This window comes from Canis aureus, chromosome 15 (assembly GCF_053574225.1).
Source record: "Canis aureus isolate CA01 chromosome 15, VMU_Caureus_v.1.0, whole genome shotgun sequence".
Classification (NCBI taxonomy): domain Eukaryota; kingdom Metazoa; phylum Chordata; class Mammalia; order Carnivora; family Canidae; genus Canis; species Canis aureus.
Window position 1 is genome coordinate 8,432,978 of NC_135625.1, and position 23,472 is coordinate 8,456,449.

General features: G+C 37.5%; 1 long non-coding RNA gene across 1 annotated transcript in view; it reads left to right on the forward strand.

Annotated features, from left to right (window-relative positions):
* Window positions 1-21,082, forward strand: part of LOC144284247 (uncharacterized) — a 76,240-nt gene extending 55,158 nt beyond the window's left edge. Inside the window, exons 2-3 of the long non-coding RNA XR_013352612.1 lie at window positions 17,729-17,828; window positions 19,012-21,082. This is a non-coding gene — a long non-coding RNA (uncharacterized LOC144284247). The remainder of the gene's footprint in view (window positions 1-17,728; window positions 17,829-19,011) is intronic.
* The last annotated feature ends 2,390 nt before the right edge of the window (window positions 21,083-23,472 follow it).

The following is a 23,472-nucleotide window of genomic DNA, read 5'->3' on the forward strand; positions in this document are numbered from 1 at the left end:
GCACCAGTTCACATTCCCACCAACAGTGCATAAGGGTTCCATTTCATTTATCCTTGTCAATACATTATGTCTTATATTTTTGATGTAGGTCATTCTAATAGTATGAGATAACATCTCATTGTGGTTTTGTTTTGCAGCTCTCTGATAATTAAGTGGTATTGAGCACTTTTCCTGTACTTCTTAATTGTCTATGACCCTTCTTTGGAAAAAATGTTTATTCAATTCCTCTGACCATTTTTGAATCATTGTTGTTGTTGTTGTCTTTGAGTTATATGAGCTCTTTCTCTCCTTAAGATAGTAACCACATATCACATACGTCATTAGTAAATATTTTCTTCGACTCCATAGGTTACTATTTCTTGTTTTTGATGGTTTCTTTTGCTGTGCGGATTTTTAGTTTGGTGTAGTTCCACTTGTTTATTTTTGGTTTTGTTGTCTTTGCTTTTGGTATCACTCTAAAAATGAATTTATTTTTGTTAATTAAGTTGTTTTCTACTACTTGTACTCTCTTGATAGTAATAGATTTCATAATACTTCCTAAATTTCAAATCAATGATTGCTATATCAAGATGTAATACAAAATCAATTATGGATGATATAACAATTAGATAAAATAGCTAGATAAAATGTTGTTGTGCTTCCCTGTGTCACGTAATTACTGTGATATGTATTAGAAAGAATAAAATAGTATAATGTCAACAATAAATGTGCATGTATTTTTGAAAACCTATTGATAAATACAAAAAACTACAAACCTGCAAGAGCAGATAAAGATTGTTATGCATATGAAGGGTTTATTCTTTGAAAAACTGCTTAGTAAAGATACCACAATATAATCTGTGCATTCTCCTCCTTTATGAGACTCTTTCACACATCACATTGGAATGGATTATACTGACAACAAGGCTAAGCAATACAGTGTCTGTTTCTGTTACCACAACAACAGTAGTCTTTACATGGCATGGTTTTCATTCTGTGTTCCTGTTAATCTTTCTTTCTTTCTTTATTCATTTTTAAAGACATTGATAGAAGGCACATAATCTTTGTATCCAGTAAACATTACAATTTGAATAACTATGCTGAGGTGGAATTTTACATGACAGTAGGGAATTCACATGAGAGCAATTGAAACACATCACTTTATTATACTTAGGAGGGTAACACTTAATTTTTATTTTATCACTGGATGTCAGGTACCTAGCCTGATTCTGTTTCCAAGTCTGTAATTTTGGAACTCTTTAAAATATTTTTGTTGGCTTATTTTAACAAAAACTTTATTCAAAACTGCAATGAAGTTTTATTAATATTAGAATTACCTCAAATTTTGAATATCTTAGATAATTATTGTGTTTAGTGACTTCATAAAAAGGGAATGACTGAAGTTCTTTTTGTCTGGCCATTGTAATATTTCATGAAAGTATTTTTCATGTTATAATATCTGGTATGCATATTATAGCTCTATGTACACATATATAACTATATCTCTATGTGCATATATTTTTCTGTCATTGTTTTTATTACTAAATGTGTTAAACTTAAAATGAAAATTAAAATACGGATCCCTGGGTGGCGCAGCGGTTTAGCGCCTGTCTTTGGCCCAGGGTGCGATCCTGGAGACCCGGGATCAAATCCCACATCGAGCTCCCGGTGCATGGAGCCTGCTTCTCCCTCTGCCTGTGTCTCTGCCTCTCTCTCTCTCTCTCTCTCTGTGACTATCATAAATAAATAAAAATTAAAAAAATAAAGTATTAAAAAAAGAAAATTAAAATATAACTCTTTTAGCTTTGTTTGTATTTATTGCATTTTAATTATATCTCATGTGTCAGGGAGATGGTACTATTGCTGCTTCTTTTAATGTATGAAAAATATGACCAGAAAAATATTTGAGAAACACATGAGAAAGAGTCGGTAGTACTTTTCATATTTCATAATGAAAAAAGAAATATTTTTTTCTTTAATTCCGTATCATCAGGCAGGATTACTGTCTTGATTTTTATCAAGTTTTATGAAAGTTCACAGGTGTGAAAGTCATACTCTTCTATAATTTAATCTATCATAGTTCGCAGACAAGCTGAAAATGAGAAGAGTAGTTGTAAGTTAAATTTAGACGACTAATTTTTTTTTTGTAAATTTAAGTTAGAAATTTAATTGATAAGAATGATAGTGAGGTATTTTAGAAGCCCTACATTGTGGAAGTGTAAGATACAGATAAAACGAAACATATATGTGAAGACTAATGTCAGGAATGATAAAACAAGAAAGCATAGGAAGTAAGAGAGAAAGTTTGGAGAAGATCAAAACAAAGTTAAAATTGTAATACTTAGACCCTGATATATAGTCTTAACAGGAGTCTGAATTTAATGCTGAGTGATTCTGAACTATTGAATTAAACTGAGATAAAATTCTTTAAACCACATCATTCACCTTCTGAATATAATACAGTGAATTAGTGTCACCTTATACATTATTCTTTGCTCATCTCAGCCAACAGTAAAATTCTTCACCAGCACTGCTTCAATATACCTTTTACAAATATCTCTGCAACTCTTTAATATTCCTTTGCCTAGCCTTGGCACTAATACTTCTGATAAACTTCATTTCTGCCCTATTGTAATAACAGTAGGTGTAGAGCTTATTTTAATGTCAGTTTTTGGAAAGATATGCATAAAGCATAAATTTTTCTTATACTCACATTGAATTTCAAGCCTTAAAAAAAATCTTGCTTGTCCTATGAATGAGAATGTTGAATAGAAAAAGTAGTTTTTTTCTTTCCATTTATTTCAATTCTAAAAAATTAATTGGTTATTTTAGTAAAACTATAATTTTTTCCATTACCCAATTAACTTTTCCCTCTATTCATGCAATAAAAAAAGTCAACACATTCACAATTCATTTTTGATGTTCCCAAACAGAGCCAACATTCTTAGAGTAAGATCATAGTTTCCAGGATGTCTACCTACTTACAAGAGTATAAGAAAGACATTCACACAAACGACTGAAGCCAAATTTTCTTATGGTTTCTTTTCCTTTTATTAGGGGATAAAAAGTTTCAACATCAGAAAAACATCCTATTTCCTGAAGGTGCTCAATTCCATCAATAGGAATTATGACCTATGTGCAACTTGCCCCTTCCTAACAGAGTAGAATAACCCCCTTCATCCTTGCTAGATATATATATCCCAACTAGGACATTGAGCATCAGCATCACAGATCAAAAAAGCAACAATGTGATTGAAATAAGAACCTACCTTCCCCAGCCCACATGTTTCTTTAAACAGAGATTAAGAGAAATCTTAGATACCCATTCTTCTCTCCATCCTTTCACCCTGTTTCTCCATAATTCTATGCAACAAGCCCACCAGGATGATTGGGAATTAAATTTCTTCCATATCAGTGACAATAGGAATCACAGGTCAATCTTAACTCCAAGACTCTAAGTTTTATAAGTTTTTCGGGTTTCTATCAGTTTCTCTTCCCTATTACTCCCCCACACTCTTGAAGACTCTTCAGTGTTCCCTTATAATTGGAAGTTGCCCAGATCCTCAATGTCTTCTTTGAACATTCTTCTCAACATTTTGCTCTGTTGTGAATTTGGCCTTCCCCTAAAGTTAGTGTTTTCCTTGAAGTTCACTCAAGTGGTGGCTCATTGTTGTTTGTTTCTTTTCTGAATCAGAGAACACTAGTAGGATAAACGCTAAAAATGACACCAAGCACATAATTTTCAAACTACCCGGAAAATAAAGCAAAAGATAAACTCCTGAAAGAAACCAGAATTTGAGGAAAAACACTTTACCGATAGAAAAACAACACTTAGAATTGCATCCTACTTCTAAGAAACTATGCAAGCAAGAAAAAAGTGAACTACATATTTAAAACATTGAGAGAAAAATAACATCAACATAGAATTTTTTACCCTACAAAATTATGCTTCAAAAGTGAAGGAGAAATAAAGGCTATTTTAGACAAATAAAATTGAGGGAATTAGTTGCCAGTAGATGTGCACAAAATTTTGAGAGTTTCTTTAGAGTGAATAGAAATGATACAGATTGGAAACTAATTTCCACATAAAGAGAGAGCATTAACGAAGTAAGGGAAGGCAAAATTTAAACTGTTCCTATTGTTAATTGATCTAACCGAGAACAATTTGTTCAAAATGATACCAACAATGAATTTGATTATACATACATACATGCTTGTGGATGCCCATATACAAGTAAATTGAAAGACACAAGACAAGAGAAAACAGGAGGGGACTAGGATTGTGGTGTTATTATAAAGTACTCACAGTATCTGTTAAATGACATACCGTTGTTTGAAAGTGGTCATGGATTAGTTGTAAATGTATATTGCAAACTGCAGGGCAACTAGGAGAAAAAATGTTAAAAACAAATCAAGTATTGATATGCTATAAAAAAAGGAGAAAAATGTAACTGTAACTGTCCAGTTAAAACCACAAAACACAGAAAAAGAGTAGAAGACAAAAATAAGAACAGGGCAAAAATAGTAACACTAAAAAACAATAACAGAAACAAATGTGTATATAGAGAGAGATAGATATATGCTTGATCCTCCTTTAATTTTGAATGCAGCCACTTTTTTCCCTTCCTCTCTTATTATCTCACAGGATGAAAATTCCCTTAACTGACTTGATGGCTTTTCAGTTTCCAATGGAGTAGAAAAATATTTGCCACTCTGCAGAATAATTGCTATTTAGAGAGATGCACAGTGAAACCTTATGGACAGAGAAAGGTGTAAAGGTTCAGAGGTGTATTTTAAAAAGAAGCAACATTTAGACTGACATTTAAGGTTGTGAAAGAATCCAATAAACTGGTTGGTGAGTTCAGGCCATCTAAGAATAACAAGGTTGAGGATATTATATTTCTCAGCATTCTTTAGAGTGGGGAGCCACTCATTTAAAAAGAAGCAGCAATTTGTTCAGTACTTGGCCTACACTCAGTATATACTGCTGGAACCCAGACTTTAGAGAAATTTGTTGAAATTCTCTGTACAACAAAAAGGATAAATTTGATCCATTGAGTAAGAAAGGATGAAAAGCTGAGGACTGTTTGAAGGAGGGCAGAGGAGATCCAAAAAATGCAAGAAAAGAAAAGATAGAAAACCAATAGCATCATGGATGAAAAAGTTTCTTGAGGAAAGAATATTTTTGCTATGTGATGCCTGAGATACATACACTCTTCTTCAACTTTATCAAATTTTAGTAAAGTACATATTGCTTACCAGTGCTTCTTATTGTAGGAAAATTTTAAGATGGATTGAACTCAGAGAGGGGAAGAGCTTATATTCACATCTTTGCGAATGCATGGCATGTCAGGTGAAAAGCTGGAGGAAATATATTTCAGTTGGTATCAGGGTTAATTGAGATCTGTCATTTTAGAAATTACTCTTTTTTAAAAAAATTGAGCTTAATTTATGAAAATAAAAATTGTAACTTAACAGATGCCTTATAAATTAAATTAGCTAATTCTGTAGTATATTTCTCGCCTTATAAATTTCTTTTTTCATATACTATAGACCTAATGCTTTGTGGAACCTGCTTTGGGAAAAGATGGCTTCACTACCAAAAATGAACGTCAACAAAAAGAAAAATATCTGAATACAAATGAAATCTGTAACTATTTATGGAAAATATTTTCTATTAACCAACCAAGTAGAAATAGCTAGAACAAAAGGAAAGATTTTATTTACAGTGTTTTCATTCCTTAAAATAAGGGCCCGTGAATGGCTTTTTGTCCTTTCCTTTTTTAAGTCAGTATTATTAGTCAGAATAGGCTGGGTTAATGCAATAATAAATAAACCCTGAAGACCTTAGTGCTTAAGCCAAGAACAACTTTGTGTGTATGTATTTCATACCTTGATGATTTGAGAAAAAATATGTAATGTTATAGATAAGTAGGGAGATAGATGAGAGTTGAGTGACTCTCCTTTATAGCATGATACTCTTTAAAATTTCGGCTGTTTGGATGTTCTAATTCTATCATCTATTAACTACTCAGATGAGAGAATTTGGAAAAAATATTTATAAACAATAAAACTATCTATGATGGGAGAGTTTGGCTCTTATCTCACAGAGTCAAAGAATGAATCTTGCAGACAAAGGAGAGTGAGTAAAGGAATAAAAGTTTAGTAAACACAGAGAAAGTTCTCAGAAGTGAGAGATGTCCCTACTGGGTTGCCACTGCGGGCTTGTAGGGTTGGTCTTTTACTGGAAGCCAACCAGGGAACTTAAATCTTTTAACATTGTCTACTGATATCACCACTGAGTAAGGACTAGTGATAACGTCTTTGATGCCTTACTTCTTCTTTGGGGTCTGGTTATTCTTTGTTGGTCACAGATGACTGTCATAAAAAGATACCTTCCTCACCCACATCTAGGGCAGGGTGGTCTGGCTTGTTCCTTTATCTCTGGTTTCCTTATACCTCAGCATTTTGGGGATTTTTGTGAGCCTACTTCCATGGCCCCCTACCTAGCCCTGCCTAGCCCCATTTGTCCTTAACTCATATAGTTGCCTTGCTCAAAAGTAGCAAATAGGTTGGCTAAATGTCCACTGTCAAGAGTAATTAAGGGACCTCATTTAAACACAGGAACAAGGAAATGTAAACAGGTTTTTTTGGTAAGACTAACACTCTTCTGCCAATGTATTTTTTTTCCTATAAGTTTGGGGAAAGAAATCTACTTTTGGTTACATTTTAGGTGGTTATGAAATAATCATTTTATTACTAGTTTGAACATTGAAAAATACTGCCTCTTACCATACTTTAGCACTAAATTTTATTGATCAGATTTTCATATTTATGAATAATTCACTATATGAGATAAAGGAATTGTAAAGGAAGAGTCATGAGTGAAGGAAACTGTCACCTACCTGACATGTAAAAATGGAAAATGTGGCATATTGAAATTATGACTAATAATAGGAAAAATCACATTTCTTAGAATATTGGTAAGGTTGCAAATACACACACATAGGAGCATTTCATCTTTATAATAAGATATAAAGAAAGTTTGAAACTAATTTGAGATTGATAATTGCTACATCTTATTTGTATAATTGAAATTTAAATCAGTAAGTATTTTTTGAGCATTTATGTTGTTCAAAGCACTGTACTAAACACTGGGAATTAAAAATATCAAACTGATGACATATTCTCCAAATACAGAAATTTACATTCTACTGAGGGACACAAATAAATATGGTCTCTACAAAAAAAAAAAAAAAAAAAAAAAAAGCAGATAAATGATTGTCCTATTAAATGTGTGGCTTTCAATGGGAAATTTGGAGGTAGAGATTATTTCTGACCCAAGGTGTTGAGAATTTTCCTGGGAAGAGGTTCTCATTGAGTAAAGGTCAGATCATGGTTAAGCAAACAAGGACATGAAGATATTATCTGTAAGAATATCCATGGACAAATACACAAGAAAACGACTTTTCAGGAGATGTTCTGGGGGAAGAAATGCTTTATTTGGCTGCAGCACATAATAGGATAGAATAATAATATTAGCAATATGTATTATTAGTGGTAGATAATCCATTTAATACTTGCTTTGTGATAGATACGATTAACACTTTACATATATTAATTCTTATACAATTGTGTAAAGTAGGTTATATTATTATTCTCATTTTCAGAGGACAAGTGAGATTAAGTAACTTTATAAGTGTATACATCTAGTGAGTTATAGACCTGAAATTCAAAGCCAGATCTGGCTGGTGAGTCAAAAAAAATGTAAAAGTGAATTTAGTATTGGATAAAGTGCTTTGATTATTGGGCAAGATACTTTTAACTTCATTGAGCACATGTTGGTCTGTATTTGAGTCAGATGGTGAGATCTGCTTTCTATTAGAACAAAATTAAGAGCAGCCTATAAGGTACATTGAAATAGGAAAAAACAAAATGGTTAGTAACAGCTTCTGGGCCTGAATTTTTGTTGGTGTGATTTAGGAAAGTGCTAATGAAGTGAAAAACATGATTTTGTGAAACAGACTCAAAAATGACTTGTGGGGGAGAAGATACTGCTAATTAGAAGAAAATAAATGAAATAAAGCATGTATCAAACACAGATCAGAGTGGAAATTGTAGTAATTTTACAACCCTAATTAAGAAGTGAGAATTTGAGGCACACGGATGGCTCAGTCAGGCATCTGACTCTTGGTTTCAGCTCAGGTTATGATATTAGAGTCATGAGATTAGGCCTCACGTTGGGCTGTACACTGAGTGAGGTGTGAGATTCTCTCTCTCTCTTCCTCTGGACTTCTTGCTTGTGCTCTCTCTCTCAAATAAATAAATAGATTTATTTTAGAAAGAGAGAGAGAGAGCATGAGTAGGAGGAGGGGCAGAAGAAGAAGCAGACTCTGTACTGAGCAAGGAGCCTGGCATGGGCTGGATCCCAGGACCCTGGGATCATGACCTGAGCTGAAGGCAGACACTTAACTGAGCTACCCTGGTGCCCCATAAATAAATAATTCCTTTAAAATTTATAATTAATTTATATAGGTATGTAGTACATATCCAAGAAAGGAAGGAAGCCTAAAAGGATAGGTCTGTTACTGTGAGCCACTGAAATTCAAAGGCAGTTCATGACCATAGCAAAACTTAGTAGAAAATTATGATGATGAAATGAATTATGAATTTCCATAACTATGAGATAAGAGAGATTGCTTTCGAGAATAATCAGTCTACAGAACTAAACAGTAGTGCAGAAGGTTTCCATTTCACTAGAGCAGGGCCAACACTTGACACCAACGAGCTTCCCAATTTGTCCCAAACTAACAGGAGGAGAATAATACTTAATTATTGTTTTATTGTTAATGTTCCTGATGACCAATGATGTTGAGTATCTCATCACACATTTATTACATTTAATTTTTTTTCTCTGTAAATTATATCATTTTAGGTAGGGAAGCAGTATTATTATTTTTTTTCAAATGGTTTGACAGTTTTTCCCTCTTTTACTAGACTATCTTTTCTCTCTTTCTTTATGGTACCTAATTCCATAGTTGATTCTATCTCTGAATTTTCCCATTTTGCAGATGGGTCAGATTGTTCTTGTGAAAATTCCACACTATTTTTATTACTATGACTATAATAATGTCTTCATAACACCCAGGGAAAGACTTTCCCCCATTCTTTGTTTTTACAGCCTGATTCACCTTCAAGATCTTTAGTATAAGATATCCTATAACATACACATGTTTATAAATGTTATAAATACATAAATTTATAAATACATAAATATTATAAGGTTCAGCAATTTGCCTAAGAAGGTTTCTGGATTTTTATTAATATTGAATTTGTTTTGTAGCTTGGAATCTTGACCTTGTATAATATTATCTGAATGCCACGAAGCATAAATGACAAACATCTTTGCTGCAGCCACTTTCTCCAGACTTCCCAGCTATTTAGTTCCTCTTTTGGTTTGCTGTTAATCATTAATAATATCTTAGCTCTTGTTCCTTTTACTAGTTGACCATTAGAAAAAAATGCTTTTATAGGTTGATCGTTTTATTTACAATATTGGGAATTTTTCTTATAGCTATTGTTTTGGCTTATTGTTTCTGTTGTCTCCCACCCGTCCATCCCCCAAACTCCAGGCTAAGGACAATGTCCTTTAACTATCGATGCTTTCATTTTGGGATAATGACAATAATCCCTCCCTTCAAATCCACTTACCTCTATTGCACAAGTGGCTAGGTGTCATGCTAGATATCAGGAATTGTATCTCTAAGTAAGAAAAGGAGAATAGGCATTTGATGACAAGAATATTGGTATTGTCCACTTGAAATAATTTTGCTTTTTTATTTTTCTAATTTACTTTTTAATCACCTAGCAAAGACATTTCTTAATAAATTCTTTTTGAGAGATTTATATCTTGAATAAAGAGTTGGTTCCAAAAGTCCCTGCAATATTATTAATTTTTTGCTATATTGAAGGAAGAATCTAGAGCTAAGTGTTTATTTGAAAATTTAAGTTTTAGTGTTTAATCGAACAATAATAGAATTGCTAAAAATTAATGCTGCTTTTCATGCACATTGTCTATTAAACTGTAATTTCTAACAGGTAAAATATAGTGATCTTTTAGCCCATAATGCTATTAGGCATTGAAAACAATAATTATTTGCCAAAACATAGTATAGTGGAGGGTCTCCATGAATTCACATTTGTAGATTTGGTATTAAAGATTAAAGTAATGCAGAATGTTAAAAAAAAAATGTGTGATTAGAAAACATCAAATGAAGCCAATGTGTGACTGCAAAGCTATTTTGCCAATCCTGTGTACTCTCAGTCATTTAGCAAATGATGATGGTACATTTTATATAACATTTATGAATGCCTGCAGGCAACATTAAGACAATTCTTCAATTAGCTTAACGGACATATTCTAGAGGAAACAAAAAACTGTTAGTTATTTTTTATATGATTTAGCAGGAGTAAAAGCCACAGCAGAATTGGGAAAAGAAAACATTGATGGCAAGCTACAGATGTTATTTCAAGGACAATATTGGAATGGTTATTTCAAAGGGTATCATCCTGTTAAGAGCTGAACTCTGAGTTCTTCTACTTCCCTAAGATCACTTTGAAATGGAAATGATAAGAACCTTTAATGTCTTGCCCAAATAGGAAGGTGCGCAGAAATCAGAGCTATGCTTGGCAAGAGATAAGAGGCATTGCAAATAAAGCTGGGATGAGCAAGTATAACATGCATAGTCCCAACAGAATAATCAGAAGATAGAATGGCCCAAGACTGCAAGTGGAGATATAGGAGTAGTTAGAGATACCTTCTTTATGTGTTATCTTCTAATAGTGACTATATAAATATTTATTCTGTGAGTAGGGATATTGTGGCAAACCTGGATCAAAATTGATATGCACGTTCTTATTTCCCTCTAGAAATATCCCCAAAGATTTTCTACATGATGTTGTTTCCTCTATTAAAGCTGAAGTAGAAATTATTTTAATCTCATACAGCCTTGGTTATATCACGTATTAACCTATCTGTGTAGGAAAAAAAAAATGTAAGATGAAACTGTGGAAGGCTACATTCAGATTTTATGTTAACCGTAAGTGCCAGAAATAAAGAACACAATATACTTAAAGTGGCACTCAGGAAAATTTCATAGATATGGCTAATAGAGTTACGGCACTGAGTGTATCATCCTGAACTCATTCTGTACAAACACTGAACTCCAGAAGAACTTGACCTATTTTTTTTCTGTTTACCAGAGAGCTTGTACAGGGAACTTCCTACAATATCGATACTTATTATCTTTCTTTTATTGTTATCTAGAGGGAGCACTTTTTTAAAAAGTAAATGGAGTCGCCCCTGTGTATCAATAAGGAAACTTATAGCTCAGCATTGGACAGCTGAGACCAGCAGGGTGCTCCTGCTGAATACAGATTCATCGATTTTTCTCTTTCTCAGAAAGTTACTACTCCATTTACTCTGTCAAAACCCTTGCTTCCAGGCGATGTAGGAACATGCTGGATGTGAAGTAAAATCACACTGCTATATAGGTGTCTGTGATTGTTGCTTATTTAGACAAGTTTCAGAAGGCAAATAATCTAGTGTTCACTTACATTATAAAAATAAATAAACCAAAAACCCCTTATAGATAAATTAGTTCATCTAAGTTTATAAGAATACTATGTAACCCATAATAACTGTCTTCTATGTGTAAGTTTTTCCTTTCCAACATATAAATACATATTTAGTAATGACTATTTATTCTGAAATACAACCTTTTAAAAAAATTCCTACTGAGAGAATAAGTGATTTTTAACACCTGCCATCTAACAACATTTTTAGAATAATTTTTAACACTATTTTACCTTACTAAACCAGCTTATTTAAATTAAGATCTTAGTTTGAAAACTGGAGCTTAGTTTATCACTCAAAATTCTGTTTGATTATTTTTTAAATCTACATTTTCCATTTTATAAGAATATAAGCTTGAATGTGAATAAGTAAATGCTTATAATAAACTTATATAACTTAAATTTTAGAAAAGAGGTATGTCTATTGCATAACTGTAAATCAACATTTCTTTGCTTTTAAGTCATTGCAATAATTCTAACTGAATTTTAGGGTACATCATCAAAGATATATTTTTAAAACTCCAGCTATAATTTTTCCCTTATATGAAAAATATCTTCAAATAATCATGGTTTAAAATTTTGAACAAAAATTTTGAAATCTGGGATCCCTGGGTGGCGCAGCAGTTTGGCACCTGCCTTTGGCCCAGGGCACGATCCTGGAGACCCGGGATCGAATCCCACGTCGGGCTCCCGGTGCATGGAGCCTGCTTCTCTCTCTGCCTATGTCTCTGCCTCTCTTTCTCTCTCTCTCTCTTTCTCTCTCTCTCTGTGACTATCATAAATAAATAAAAATTAAAAAAATTTTTTGAAATCTTACTGATTATCAGATATAAGCCTGAGAGTATTATTTTTTCTGAGAGTATAAAATTAAGAACACTAGAGTAACTGATAATCTATGCACTTTAGGGAATGTGAAGCAAAGCTTTCAGAGAGATCCCAGATAAATATATCAATAAATTCATTACAAATACTGCCAGATATTTTTCTTTGTTTTTATTTTTGTTTTTAATAGCACAGACAACTTTTTCTCCTAACTTTACTGATTATTGTGACAAATAGCCTTCTTTGCCATGATCTTGCCAACCTCAACCAAGGTTTATACTGCCACCTAAATTTAGAAATGACATCTTTTATTTTTCTCTCTGTGGCAAAGCTCTGTTAGTCTGAAATTTCATCAAAGGTATAAAGTAGCATGTCATCTTTGACAACGACTGGGTACAGCAGGGATATTGAATTAAGGCATCATAACATGTTTAGGGAGGCATGATAAAGTTGTTAGGTAGTTGTTCTATTGGCATAACAGAAACTCTCATAAATTACAGAGTTGTGATATAGATAAGGAAAATATAATGCAAATGGTTAATTAGATAAGGACCATTAAAATTGTAAAAAGAGCCTGTTACAGCTATATTTATATTTATACTCCATATCCATTATCTTTTTAACATAATTGGTAATGAAATATTGAAACTACATTCCTCAAATCACTGGATTTCAGTACTCTTACCTAATAGGTCATAATATAAATGAAATAAATAAGTGAAATGAATATTACTCTTAAAGTGTGTGTGTGTATACACTCTACATTTGACTGTAACAATCAATATTTTCAAGCCTTCAAATATATAGCAACTCTACTCATTTTATCTGGACCTTGATTTCTCTCTAAAAATTTGTACACGAAGTTTTTAAGGATTAAATTAAATCTTTCTAGCCATTTAAATATAGTGTGCTTAAAGAAAAAAAAATGAAGACAGTGTGGTGAGTTATTACTACAAGAAAGACTTTGAGGACCTAGAAAGTATAGTCTTCTTCCAAGTCAGACTTTTAAGAAACTTTTATTAGTGTTCATTCTGAGGAAGTGACAATTTATCTTGATTGTCATTTTCTATTCATAAGGGGGGAGGCAGTTTGGTTAACATGCATATGGCTGAATGGTTATAAGAACAAATTGAGTCACATTTTCCTTAGACACTTTTGTACGTTATTTTGTACTATGAGGTCAGTAGTATCATAGTTTCTCAGGGATATGATCTTGACAGAAAAAAAGCAACTGTTCAGTTTCATTAAAAACACAAAAAAGTAAGGATATACTTAGAAAGCATCATTGAAATACTCCATTTATTTCTCTCTAATGCAATTCAGGTGTTCTTCTGCATGTTCTAGGACAGTGCTTCTCAAACGGTAATGTGAAAACAAATCACCTGGGTATCTTATTAAAATGCAGATCTTATTCAGTACAGCTGGGTTAGATCCCAAGGCTGGATGTCTAGCAAATTCTGAGGTAATATTAATTCTGTTGTTTCCTCGAAATACGTTTTTTTTTATGACAGTCACACACAAACACACACAGAGAGAGAGAGAGGCAGAGACACAGGCAGAGGGAGAAGCAGGCAGAGGGAGAAGCAGGCTCCATGCACCGGGAGCCCGATATGGGATTCGATCCCGGGTCTCCAGGATTGCGCCCTGGGCCAAAGGCAGGGGCCAAACCGCTGCGCCACCCAGGGATCCCCGAAATACGTTTTGGTAGCTTCTAGGTAATGCTGTTCCTTCTGGGTTTTTAAACCACATAAAATATATGACATTCGTATATTTTTATATGAAAGGTAAAATTTAACACCCCTCACATTTACACTTTATCATAATCTAGATTATAAGAGACTGGTTTTATGGTCTTAATTTTATGTTCAAAAAGGCTTATAGTTAATACCCCCATTTGATTAAAAATATTAACCAAATTAGATCCTAAGACTTCAGATATTTTGATCAATTTTTCTCTATTAGCAATCTTCCACATTTACCATTGGTTCGACATAAAATGGACTCTAATAAAGCATTCATAACTCACTGACAGAGTGCCACTTAAAAGAAAACTGATGGATTTTATACAGATTTTAAAAAGAGGAGAAATAAAATAAATTTCTTTCTGGGATGTTTTGGAAAACCCAAATACTTGTGTTGTTATCTTTCCAGGCTTAATTCATTAAGTATCCTTAATGAATAGATAGATTCATATCTATCTATGATATGAATAGATATCTATTCTATCAGATATAGATAGAATATATAGATTTCTGTGACTTTACCTAGTTTAGCACCCAAATCTATAAAGCATCTGTGTTGTGAACGGTAACAAAAACTGTGATGAGTTCCATGTGTCTTTATACGTCTTTGTGTGTGTGTAAATTGTGAACGAGATTAAGACAGGGAGATGAGACAAACAGAAAAGAGAGAAGGAAGAAAGAAAACATCAGAAAAGTGCAATTCTAAATTAACTGAAGCAGCTGAAGTCTGGGATTTATATTTGCTCCATCTTGTTCTTCGAGACCACAAACCACTGTGCTTCTGCTGCCTGCATTTTCTAACTGGGTAGAGAATCACCTGATTCACCGCCTTTTTGCCTTTGCTTTAATGACATGGAAGATCCATATAATAGTGGAATTTTATTTCTTACCTGAAAGTCAAGAAGGGCTGAAAAGATATCCCTGGTGGTGTCTTCATCAGATTTGTAAGATTCCACCCAAATCATGTTGTTAGTCTATTACAGTTTGTGTGCGTGTGTGTATGCTGGTTGAAAGATCTCCATCAGTTTTCTTTTTAGATACAAGAAAACCTTTAAAATTGATTACTGATAGTATTTGTAAGATTTTTTCCTCATATTGCACCCCAAATAAACAGTGACACAAAGCAGGACATACTACTACATGCTTTATTAACCCTGAGAAAATATTCATTACCTGATTCATTCCTGCAGTGCATTATTTCATTTGGCAAAAAGTCAACAGAAGAGAACAATCCTCCAGACTGGCTTGATTTACAATGATGTGGGGTGATTGGTTGAAAGATATTTGGACTGGTTGCACCTCCAAAATGAACCAAACCTGAGATGCTATACCCTGGGTTGGTTCCCAGATCATAACTATCTAGTAAACAAAATTATATCTAGGGTGTTCTCAATATCTTCTCCACTGTAATCATTTATAGAAAATCTCTTTGTAATACTTTTTTATCAACAATTCTTGTATATAAATGTGTTCCACTTAGGATCTAGTTTCGTAGCTTCCTTTTTCACAATAGGAATGAAGAAGGGGGGCTAAGCTCTTGTGTTGTCTTCACAAAACCGTCCATTGGGTCTTGTATTGCTATTATCTAGAAAGGAGGGATTCACAGCATTCTCCTTACTCCTGAAAATTTTCCTCCTCCCTATTGATATGAGAGAGCCTGGTTCTTGTCTCATGGAATCGAAGAATGAATCTCAGAGATGACAGAGAGTGGGCAAAGCGGTAGTTTATTAAGCAGAGAACAGAGAGCTCTCAGGAGTGAGAGGGGTCCTGACAGGGTTGCCCCTGAGGGCTTTTAGGGTCTGTCTTTTATAGGAAACTGATCAGGGAACTTGGTGAATTTCTTGTCAATATCAAGGTGGATATTTAGAACAAACATCCTCGACTGGTAACCATCATAATAACTGACAAGATGTTCTTATAAATATCATGAGCCCAAACAAGGTGTTCTCTGCTTTCTCATGACTATCTCCTACATAATATTCCTCTACACCAGGGATTTCTGTGAGCCTAGTCAGGTAGCCCATGGCCTTGAGATTCTTGTGCATCTTGGTTTGAGCAGGGACTATTGATAACCCCTTAATGACATATTTCTTCGTGGCCTGGTTTCTGTTATTACTTAATAGCCACTCAAGGGAGGTACTCCCTCACATTTTGGAGCTAGGGAGCCAGGTTTATTTTTTCTGTTTTTACTGTCTTATCTCTGTTTCCTTGGGATGGGTAGGAGTCTAACTCTGGGACCTTTCTTATCTTTCCCTGCCTAGTCCTGTCTGCCCCTAACTCCTTCCTACATCAGTATCAAATTATCCCACTACTCAAACTTTCAGAAAAATTATCTCAAGAGACCAGAACTCATCTTCCCATGCCTTTTTTGCCTATTTGTATCAATAACAACAACAACAAAAAATCCCCAAATCCTAGGCTTTCTTTAAAATCACAGCTTCTCATGCTCTTACGGATGCCATCCTGACATAGCACTAGCACAAACCTATATTCTCTCTCTCTCCAAATATGGAAAATTTTTCTCTACACTTTCTGGAACCCACATCTCATCAATTTATTATGATGACTCCTTCCAAATCTCTTCCCACATGAAACCTGAATCTTTTCTATGACTGTTAGGCTGTGACGCTTCCTTTAAAATTCTCTGCAAATCACTGGCAATGGTGATGAATAGGTGTATTCTTTACTCTTCATTACAACTTATGTACCATAGTCTCTCTCTCCAACTAAAACCCCCAGATTTCAAGCCCATGTCACCAGATGATATTGCCTACTTTGACATTCAGATCAGAAATTCATAGGTCCTGGTGCCATGTCCATTATAATATGCCTTGAATATATTAGCTTGAGGTTATCACTTTCCTTTTACAGTATACCTGTCTTGAAAATTCTGGTTTTCCAATTGTTAAAAAAAATATTATTAAAGAGAGGAAAATGCCTTGTATGTATCTAGAAAACAAAACTCTCCATCATGTCAATAAAATTTAAAAAATAATTTAAACAGAAGGAATCAAAGTGGTAAAAAATATGTAAATATTAGTTCTCACCTTACTAATCATGGGAATGCAAGAAGCTGTGAAGACTACATATCCCCAAAATAGGCAAACTGTTTTGACAAAAAAATAGACAAAAACTAGTATGTCAGGTACTATCAATGATGGTGAGAATACCAAGAAAAGAGAACTCTAATATCCTGCTGGTGGCAATGTGTTTCAAAAGCATTTATAAAATATAAATTTGAATAACAAAAATATAAATTTTCAATAAAGTGAATATACATATGACGTATGGCTCATAGATTATATTTCTTGGTATTTAACCTGTAGAAGTGTGTATGAACATTGTAATTGTGATAACCAGGAAATAAGTAAATGTTCATCAGCATGTAATTGAGACATATTTAGAGAGTGGGCTCTCATATATTAATCAGTATTATGATTTTCTACAGTCAAGAATCTAAGTATATTTTTAAAATTGTTAAGTGCGAGAAGAGGGGCAAGATGTCGGAAGAGTAGGATCCCCAAATCACCTGTCCCCACCAAATTACCTAGATAACCTTCAAATCATCCTGAAAATCTACAAATTCGGCCTGAGATTTAAAGAGAGACCAGCTGGAATGATACAGTGAGAAGAGTTCGTGCTTCTATCAAGGTAGGAAGACGGGGAAAAAGAAATAAGAAACAAAGGCCTCCAACAGGGAGGGGCCCGCGTGGAGCCAGGCTGAGGCCGGGGCGAGTGTCCCCGGGGCAGGAGAGCCCCGTCCCGGAGGAGCAGGAGCTGCACCAACCTTCCCGGGCGGAAAGGGGCTCGCAGGGAGGTGGAGCAGGACCCGGGAGGGCGGGGATGCCCTCGGGTTCCCTGGGACAGTAACAGACACCTGCGCCCGGGAGAGTGCGCCGAGCTCCCTAAGGGCTGCAGCGCGCACGGCAGGGCCCAAAGCAGCTCGGAGGGGCTCGGGCAAGGAGGAGGCTCGGCGGAGCGGGCTGCAGGGCCGGAGCAGCTTGGGGGGGCGGCTCGGGCGGGGCTCCGTGGAGGGGGCTGTGGGGCGGGAGCAGCTTGGGGCGGCTCGGGCGGAGGAAGAGGCTCCCCGGAGGGGGCTGCGAGGTGGGAGCCCGAATCCAACACTGCAGGCCCCGCAGCACAGGGTGCCGGGACACACCCCAGGATCCGGCCTCCCCCCGGGACAGGCAGAGGCCGGGAAGGCCCAGGACAGCGAGGACGCTCCTGCCCCGAGCCTGTCCCGCCCCGGAGCGTCCAGGCCCTGCAGACCGAGAGCTTTGTAGTTATTGCAGGAGCTGACTCCAGGGCTCCAGACCTGCCGCTGCCACTGGGGCTGTTGCTCCTGGAGCCTCACGGGGTAAACAACCCCCACTGAGCACCAGGCAGGGGCAGAGCAGCTCCCCCAAGTGCTAACACCTGAGAATCAGCACAACAGTCCCCTCCCCAGAACACCAGCTAGACAGACAAGTTCCAGGGAAAGTCAAGGGACTTAAAGTACACAGAATCAGAAGATACTCCCCCGTGGTTTTGTTTTGTTTATTTGTTTTTTTTGTTTGTTTTTTTTTTTTGCTTTTCTTTGTTTTGTTTTGTTTTGCTTTTTGATTTCTGTTTGCTTCCCCCACCTTTTTTTCCCTTTATTCCTTTTTCTTTCTCTTTTTTTCTTTTTTCTTCCTTTTTTCTCTTTTCTTTTCCTCTTTTCTTTCCTTCTTTCTCTCCTCTCTTTTTCTCCTTTTCCCAATACAACTTGTTTTTGGCCACTCTGCACTGAGCAAAATGACTACAAGTAAAACCTCACCTCAAAAGAAAGAATCAGAAACAGTCCTCTCTCCCACAGAGTTACAAAATCTGGATTACAATTCAATGTCAGAAAGCCAATTGTCAGAGAGCTGGAGAAAAGACAGCAAATAGATCCTACACCCAGCAGAAGAAGAGGGTTAAAAACGATGTGAGCAGAACTCAATGAAATAGAGACCAGAACTATGCGACTGATCAACAAAACCGGGAGTTGGTTCTTTGAAAGAATTAATAAGATGAAACATTAGCCAGCCTTATTAAAAAGAAGAGAGAAAAGACTCAAATTAATAAAATCATGAATGACAAAAGGGAGATCACTACCAACACCAAGGAAATACAAACGATTTTAAAAACTTATTATGGGCAGCCATACGCCATTAAATTAGGCAATCTAGAAGAAATGGACAGATTTCTGGAAAACCACGAACTACCAAAACTGGAACAGGAAGAAATAGAAAACCTGAACAGGCCGATAACCAGGGAGGAAATTGAAGCAGTCATCAAAACCCTCCAAAGACACAAAAGTCCAGGGCCAGATGGCTTCCCTGGAGAATTCTATGAAACGCTTAATGAAGAAACCGTACCTATTCTACTACAGCTGTTTAAAAGATGGAAAGAGATGGAGTACTTCCAAACTTCTTCTATGAGGCCAGCATCACCTTAATTCCAAAACCCAACAAAGACCCCACCCAGAAGGAGAATTAGAGACCAATATCCCTAATGAACATGGATGCAAAAATTCTCAACAGGATACTAGCCAATAGAAGCCAACAATATATTAAGAAGATGATTCAAAATGACCAAGTGGGATTTATACCCGGGATGCAATGCTGGTTCAACACACGTAAACAATCAATGTGACTAACCATATCAGCAAGAGAAAAAAAGAAGAACCATCTGACCCTCTCAATAGAGGCAGAGAAAGCATTTGACAAAATAGAGCATCCGTTCCTGATCAAAACTCTTCAGAGTGTAGGGAGAGAGGGAATATTCTTCAGCATCTTAAAAGCCATCTACGAGAAGCCCACAGCAGCTTTCCCAATGGGGAAGCACTGGGAGCCTTTCCCCTAAGATCAGGAAGAGGACAGGGATGTCCACTCTCACCACTGCTATTCAACATAGCACTAGAAGTCCTAGCCTCAGCCATCAGGCAACAAAAAGGAATAAAAGGCGTTCCAATTGGCAAAGAAAAATTCAAACTCTCCCTCTTCGCAGATGACATGATACTTTACATAGAAAACCCAAAAGAGTCCACCCCAAGATTGCTAGAACTCATACAGCAATTTGGCAGTGTGGCAGGATACAAAATCAATGCCCAGAAGTCAGTGGCATTTCTGTACACTAACAACGAGACTGAAGAAAGAGAAATTGAGGAGTCAATCCCATTTACAATTGCACCCAAAAGCATAAGATACCTAGGAATCAACCTAACCAAAGAGGTAAAGGATCTATACCCTAAAAACTACAGAACGCTTCTGAAAGAAATGGAGGAAGATACAAAGAGATGGAAAAATATTCCATGCTCATGGATTGGAAGAATTAATATTGTGAAAATGCCAATGCTACCCAGGGCAATTTACACGTTCAATGCAATCCCTATCAAAATACCATGGACTTTCTTCAGAGAGTTGCTACAAATCATCTTAAGATTTGTGTGGAATCAGAAAAGACTTCGAATACCCAGGGATTTATTGAAAAAGAAAACCATAGCTGGGGGCATCACAATGCCAGATTTCAGGTTGTACTACAAAGCTGTGGTCATCAAGACACTGTGGTCCTGGCACAAAAACAGACACATAGATCAATGGAACAAAAGAGAAAATCCAGAAGTGGACCCTCAACTTTATGGTCAACTAACATTCAACAAAGCAGGAAAGACTACCCACTGGAAAAAAGACAGTCTCTTCAATAAATGGTGCTGGGAACACTGGACTTCCATAGGCAGAAGAATGAAACTGGATCATTCTCTTACATCATACACAAAGATAAACTCAAAATGGATGAAAGATCTAAATGAGAGACAAGATTCCATCAAAATCCTAGAGGAGAACACAGGCAACACCCTTTTTGAACTTGGCCACAGTAACTTCTTGCAAGATACATCCATGAAGGCAAGGGAAACAAAAGCAAAAATGAACTGTTGGGACTTCATCAAGATAAGAAGCTTCTGCACAGCAAAACTGAAAGACAACCTGCAGAACGGGAGAAGATATTTGCAAATGATACACCAGATAAAGGGCTAGTATCCAAGATCTATAAAGAACTTATTAAACTCAAAAGAAAAGAAACAACACATCCCATCAAGAAATGAGCAAAAGACATGAACAGAAATCTCACAGAGGAAGACATAGACCTGCCCACCAAGCACATGAGAAAATGCTCCACATCACTGGCCATCAGGGAAATACAAATCAAAACCACCATGAGATCCCACCTCACACCAGTGAGAATGGAGAACATTAACAAGGCAGGAAACAACAATTTTTTGTCTGCTTTTTATTGAAAAAAAGACCATGATTCTTTGGGAGGTGATACAAGATTGCTTTCCAGTCATATCATAATTTCCACGATTTCTGTAATAATTATAAATTTGAAAGTTTCTCACTCTCCCCACCCCAATTCACTTTTGGCACCTGTGTGTGAAATGTCACTTCCAAAAAATGGGGGAAAATATGCTGAATACTGGGTTTTCATCACATAGTACTCCTTTCCTGAGGAAAAATTTTCTGGTTGCTAAATTGAGAATATTGATACAAGAATGCTTAACAATATCTCATCAGTAAAAGCCTTTTTCTAACCAACTCAATGGCTGTCTCAGAAGAAAATTACATAGAAATGGCATCCAATTCTCAGAGGTAAAAAGGCAATGGCTTATCTTATCCTTTTCCACTTCTCCTAATTTTACATTTAGAATTAGAGCAAATCTATGAGAGGTAGTAGAAGGTCTGGCACAGGCTCTGGCTTCATGATTTGAAAATACAATTTCAACTCATCACATTCTTCAGAAGAACTCATTATACTTAAAGGAAGCACACAAAGAGGGTCTCTTCACCTCGGCATGCAGAGGTTGACCAGAAGGACATACATTGGTTACCAACAGAGAAGGATGGGCCTGGAGGTGTCTGAATTGCCTCAGGTAACGCAGGGCCCGGAGATGCACATCTGTGCCTGGCATGTGCTGTCTTAGCAATTGCAGAAGTTTCATAAGGGATGGAAATTCTGGGAACTGACAAAAGTCTTCCCCATAATAATCCAGCCATATTTCCAGCATGCAGGAGATGGCCCTGGGGAGGGACAGGCGGGCACAGGCGTCAGAAGACAGGGCTCTGTCACATGCAGGTGTCCCGGGGAAGCCCTGCAGGACACGGGGCCCCGGCCTCCCGCGCGAGGTGTCAAAGGCCAGTCCTGCTCCTCGTGCCCCTGCCACCTGGCGGTCCTGCCTGCCACAGGCCTGCTCCCCGAGGAGGGGCTGGCACACAGCCTCTGTGTGGGGAGCCCAGGCCCAGCGGGGTGACCATCAGCGTCTCTCCTGGGGAAGCAGGGCTCCCTCCTCAGCCTGGTCCCTGTCCACCTGCCCCTTGAGTCCACTGGCAGGTGTCCGGGGACTGGGGGGGGCGGGGCGTCTGGCCTGTCATTGCCCTCACTGCACACACTGTCGCTCTGGGAAGCTCCAAGGCAGGAGGGCTCGGGGTCTGTGTCCTGCCAGGCCTTGCCAGGAGCCGCCCAGGACCACCACCTTCCCTCCTGTGGCTCTGAGCTGCCTCCCTCCAGAGGGGCCCCTGGGGGTGTCCTTCCACTGACTCTAATATCCCATCTCCCACAGGGCGAGGGCCACCTGGTCCGGGAGCCCTCACCGGCCGTCCTGAGCACCTGCTGTGCCCCCGGGTGCAGGTGCCACCAGATTGGGGAGTGCGATGCTCCCCACCCCCTCTGCTCTGGGTCCCAGGTGTGGGGCAGAGAGAGGGTTGGGGGGGATGGAGAAGGTCTCCCTAAGGGGTCCCAGTGCCTCCCACCAAGCCCGCACCCCATCCACCGCTCTCCTTCGCTCTTTTCCCGAAGGGGCCTTAGACCTTTACCCTGTCACGGGAATTGCCGATGTGTGGGGTGAGGGTGCAGCCCACCCCGCCCCACAGCCCCCTCGCTGCCCTCCTGGAGAGGGAAGGCCCTCCTGCAGGAGCCGGAGTCACTCACAGTTTCCAGCGCTGCAGGACCACGTCATTATTACCCCATGCATCTACGATGCACCCATTCCTAGAGGAGAGCGGGGGCATCCCATGAATTGTCCTGTGGACACGACCTCTCATCATGGGGGCTGTCACCCTCTGACCCCGACTAGGCCAGAGCCCCGGGGGCCGTCAGCTCTGTGCGTGGGGCCACGCGCAGCTCCCAGAGAAGTGCCCGCACCTGCTGGGGCCTCCTGAAGGCTTGAGCATGAAAGGGCTCTGGCCAGGCACTTGGCCCATATCCTAGTGGGCTTGGGGGGTCCCGGGGTCCCCCAGTC